Source organism: Triticum dicoccoides, chromosome 7B, assembly GCF_002162155.2.
Source record: "Triticum dicoccoides isolate Atlit2015 ecotype Zavitan chromosome 7B, WEW_v2.0, whole genome shotgun sequence".
NCBI classification, from domain to species: domain Eukaryota; kingdom Viridiplantae; phylum Streptophyta; class Magnoliopsida; order Poales; family Poaceae; genus Triticum; species Triticum dicoccoides.
In genome coordinates this window covers 570,962,102-570,967,675 of record NC_041393.1, presented here as the reverse complement: position 1 = coordinate 570,967,675, position 5,574 = coordinate 570,962,102, and positions in this window count along the sequence as shown.

The window sequence follows — 5,574 nt, the reverse complement described above, 5'->3', positions numbered from 1 at the left end:
AGCCAATGCCGAGCTGGTCCCTTGAGTTTTAGTGGGAGGTACTTGATGACGTGTAGATCATCTCCGCGGGCCATGTGAATGTGGAGGAAGAAATCTTCTATCCATACCGCGGGGTCTGTAGTGCCATCATATGATTCAACGTTCATGGGTTTAAACCCTTCTGGGAATTCATGATCCATTACTTCATCAGTGAAGCATTGGGGGTGTGCGGCGCCTCTGTGCCAGGCTACATTGTATTCGGTCCGGCCGGATTTGTTAGTATATCCAGCGTGACGGTCATCATCACGCGTTGGGGCGCGTCCCCGTGATTCGTAGATCGATCGTGAATGTCCTGCTTTGTTTTTCCATTTGTCTTGCAGGTCATGTGTGGAGCCCCGGGCCTTCGTGTTTTTGCTTGTTTGGCATCGGGGTGTGGGCTAGACTTCGGGCTGAAACACCGCTTTGTCTCGGCCACGAGGTGGCTGGTCAGCCGCATCATGCGCTGGTAGTGTAGGCTTTGATGCCTCCTCCTCTAGTTGAGGTAGCAACCTGCGCTTTGGGTAACTTTTGGTAGGGCGATCGAGTCCGTATTCCTCGGCTGCCAGGACATCAGTCCATCTATCAGCTAGCAGATGTTGATCAGCTTGAAGCTGCTGCTGCTTTTTCTTCAGGCTTTTTGAAGTGGCTATAAGCCGGCGCTTGAAGCACTCCTGCTCGACAGGGTCCTCAGGCACGATGAATTCTTCATCGGCAAGGCTCACTTCGTCTTCGGAGAGGGGCATGTAATTGTCATCCTCTGATTCTCCATCTGTTGCCTGTTCCTTAGGGCTATCTTGCCGATCCTCCTGCTCGGCCCGCTCGAAGCCTGGCTGGGCGGGATTGTTTTCGTCTTCGGCACCATCCGGATTGCTATCATCCCTTGTGCTGGTATCGCTATTTTTGCTATGGCGGGGCTTAGAGCGGCTCCTATGACGCATGTGCTTAGATTGCTTCTCACGCGGAATATCCTCCATTGCCTCATCGCCATCGCCTTCTTTGGGCGTGTCCACCATATATATATCATATGATGAGGTGGTTGTCCAGCGCCCTGTGGGCGGTGGTTCCTGTTCTTCTCCTACATCGTCGTCCATACTGTTGATGTCTTCGGAGTTGAAGTCGAGCACGTCGGTTAAGTTATCGACGGTGGCTACTAAGTGGGTGGTGGGTGGGTAACGAATTTCTTCGTCGTCCGCTTCCCACTCCAGCCGGACATAGTTCGGCCAAGAGTCTCCTGACAAGGAGAGAGACCTCAATGATTTTAGCACGTCGCCCAAGGGCGAGTGCTGAAAGACATCCGCGGAGGTAAACTCCATGATGGGTGCCCAATCAGATTTGATAGGCACGGCCGTACGTGGTTCGAAACCTGTGGCTGGAGACGAGTCCGAGGGTCCGATGACACAGATTTCTTTGGATGCGAAGTCTGTGTCGGCTGAAGCACCGATGAGTGTGCGGCCTCCGTGACGGGGTCCATCCACCCATCCTCGGATGGCAAGATCTGCTCCGGATTGATGGACGGGGCAGCCGTAGGTGTGATCTCCCGAACACCGTCTGATGGCGGATCTAAGTCATGATCATCGTGGGTGCTCGGCGCACCTGACATGGGCTCGAATCCGTCGAAGATCAAGTCTCCGCGGATGTCAGCAATGTATTTTAAGCTTCCAAACCTGACCTGATGGCCAGGGGCGTAGCTATCGATCTGCTCCAGATGGCCAAGCGAGTTGGCCCGGAGTACGAAGCCGCCGAATACGAAGATCTGTCCCGGGGGGAAATCCTCACCCTGGACCGCATGGTTGAAGATGATTGAAGGAGCCATCAAGCCTTATCGTGACGACACAGTGGAACTCTCAATGAAAGCACCAATGTCGGTGTCAAAACCGGCGGATCTCGGGTAGGGGGTCCCAAACCATGTGTCTAAGACTAATGGTAACAGGAGGCGGGGGACACGATGTTTACCCAGGTTCGGGCCCTCTCGATGGAGGTAATACCCTACTTCCTGCTTGATTGATCTTGATGATATGAGTATTACAAGAGTTGATCTACCACGAGATCATAGAGGCTAAACCCTAGAAGCTAGCCTATGATTATGATTGTTGTTGTCCTACGGACTAAACCCTCCGGTTTAAATAGACACCGGAGGGGGCTAGGGTTACACAGAGTCGGCTATAGAGAAGGAGATCTACATATCCGAATTGCCAAGCTTGCCTTCCACGCAAAGGAGAGTCCCACTCGGACACGGGACAAAGTCTTTAATCTTGTATCTTCATAGTCCAACAGTCCGGCCAAAGTATATAGTCCGGTCGTCCGAGGACCCCTTAATCCAGGACTCCCTCAGTGGGTATGGCGGAAAGAGGGAATTCTCTCAAAGGACAAGTCTCTTGATTACTTACATGCGACGCAGGGAGAAGGCCGGGATAGTCAGCAATGATGGCCACTTCGGTGCCGTCGCAGCTCGCCTGGTAAAACACCCCTTCCCCGAGCTCCACAAATATATCCGGATCCTCTTTGAATCCGGGGTCAAGGGACCGGTTGTGGTCCTCTGGTGCGGGGCTGTGGATCTCCCTGGTAATTCTCCGCCATTCCTGTTATAAATGGACGGATTAACATTTATGAAAAAGGACTCAAGGAATGAATGGAGTAGAGTAGCGGGATGGAAACTCACCCAGCTGGGAGGGTTGTACATGGAAAACCCATCTCTAGGCTTGATGTGGATGAACTCCTCCTTCTCCCCTTTGTATAATCCGGACAGTATTTTCACCAAGGCAGCGGCAGTGTCCGGACCCTTCTGACCGTAGCGGGTGGCGTCATCTTCTCCATTGAAGTGCCATATAGGGTGCCCTCGGTATTGGAGTGGCTGAACTCCTCACATTATGGATATTGCCATAACCTCGACAATTGACAATCTGGATTGAGCGAGCGTTTTTATCTTGCTCATCAATTGTTGGACTTCCGTGCTATTTTCCTCCCTGGGGCTCCGAGGACGCCAGCTGAGGCGCTTCTTCAATGGAGCACTTGAAAATTCAGGAAGACCCCTTCGGATTGGGTCAGGAAGGGAGACGTCCTCAACATAGAACCATTCGGAAGGCCATTCTTCAGATGCCTTCTTCGGCGTGCCAGATAGGTATCCGGTCCCGGCGATGCACCATATCTCGGCTCCGCCCACTTGGAATATTGATCCCTCTTGATTATGAGGGTCGAGGCAAAACAGCTTCTTCCATAACTCAAAAAGAGCCTCGCAACCCAGAAATAGCTCGCAAAGAGCAACATAACACGCAATGTGCAGGATGGAGGCGGGTGTGAAGTTATGCAGTTGGAGGCCATAGTACTCCAGAAGCCCTCGGAGGAACGGATGGATTGGAAATCCGGTGCCTCTCAGCAAATAGGGAACAAAGCATACTCGTTCCCCCCTGGATGGGTTTGGGAACTTCACCGCCTGTTCCCCGTCGTCGAAGAAAGCCAATCCGGCTCGAACGGGGACTAGATCTGCGGGGGGGGGGAGAAATCCCTGGGTCTGCAGCTTCACCAGTTGGTTGTGGGATACGGAATATTTTTCCCAATCACCCTACTTGGGGTCGTGAAGGCATGAGGAAGAGCTGGGAGCACTAGCCATGTTGGGATGGTTTCTGCGAGCAAGCTCCGAGGATTCCTCGTTTGGGGGAGATGGTGTGGATTAGATATGAAGATCCCCGTCTCTTTAATAGACAATTTTCTCATATGGTCAGGGTGGTAAATGCAAAAATGGCCCGACCTCTCGTATTCGCTTGACACGTGGAAGCTAAAATCATGAAGGTGCAGAAGTCGATGAGTGCGTCATAAGCGAAAAGCCGGACACTGCTATTTGAGTCAGGTACTTTGAAGTATTCGGAGAAGGAACCCGCCTTGCAATTCCAAAGACAATCTGCGCGCCGGACTCATCGTCATTGAAGCCTGGTTCGGGGGCTACTGAGGGAGTCCTGGATTAGGGGGTCCTCGGACAGCCGGACTATATATTTTGGCCGGACTGTTAGACTATGAAGATACAAGATAGAAGACTTCGTCCCGGGTCCGGATGGGACTCTCCTTTGCGTGGAAGGCAAGCTTGGCGATTTGGATATATAGATTCCTTTCTCTATAACCTGCTTGGTCTACCCTAGCCCCCTCTGGTGTCTATATAAACCGGAGGGTTTAGTCCGTAGGAGAACAATCATAACCTCATAGGCTAGACTTCTAGGGTTTAGCCATTACGATCTCGTGGTAGATCAACTCTTGTAATACTCATATTCATCAAGATCGATCAAGCAGGAAGTAGGGTATTACCTCCATAGAGAGGGCCCGAACCAGGGTAAACATTGTGTCCCCCCTCTCCTGTTACCATTAGCCTTAGACGCATAGTTCGGGACCCCCTACCCGAGATCCGCCGGTTTTGACACACACATGCGCCCCTGCCCCGGCCCGCCCCTGCCGTCGTCGTCGCCGCCCCCGAGCCTGCGTGCTCTCCCTCCTCCCGAGCCCTCGCCGCCCCCGCTGTGAGCCGCCGCCGCCCCGGCCCGCTGTGCATTTTTTTATTAATCATGTTTATGTATGTATATGTAGATGCTTAGTGTATTTTTTTGATATGATGAATTTTTAATCATGTTTATGTATATGTATGTATATGTATATGTAGATGCTTAGTGTTTATTAATAATGTGTATGTATGTATATGTAAATATTGATATGATGAATTTTTTTTGTTCATATATAATGTAGATGTATATGTATGTATGGATGGATATCGATAGATGTATGTATATAGAAAATTAACCGTAACTCCGATGGAAATAATTTATATATGAAAATCGATCAGAAAAATATGACCAATCCGAATATGCCCTGCGTTCATCTGTCACAAGCAGCTAGCATAGCGGACCTGGAACCGTCCCCCTTCAGTTCATCTGTCCAAAATTAATGCAGACTTCGAGAAAACATTCCCGGATGTTATCGCCCTTCACCTATATTGTGTAGTGCCGCGTTATAACACCCATAACTCTCTCGGGAATTCAAAATATCCCCATAACTTCGACATGAGGGGGGGGTCCGCAAGTATCCTCGACGACCATGAGAGAGGCGGTCCGCGAAGTATCCTCTCTCGGAAGATAGGATGACTCATCAGATATGAGGGGGGAGTAGTCCTCGACGATCGTCTGAAACTGACTATTATAAAACTTGTCAACTTTGCATGATGTTTGCCACGATCGCCTAAAAAGGAAGAATACCATATGGAAATTCAATGGGAGTCTGGCGCTTGATGATGTCAGGGATGTTATATTGTATATATGTAGTAGCGTCGGATAGATATACAAAAACTTGTTGTTCGACCAAGCACGGAGAAAGAAAGGTCACTTCTCTCTATATATGTTCATGACGATCTTGTGTAATTAATGGTTCTTCATTTGCTTACTAGCTAGCATCGAGTTCACTCTATATGTAGTAGCTAGCGTCGACCAAGCATGGAGAAAGAGAGGCCACTTCTCTCTATTAGCTAGCTAACACAATATGAAGCCCCTAAACCCTCCAAAACCCCAACACCCCCCCCCCCCA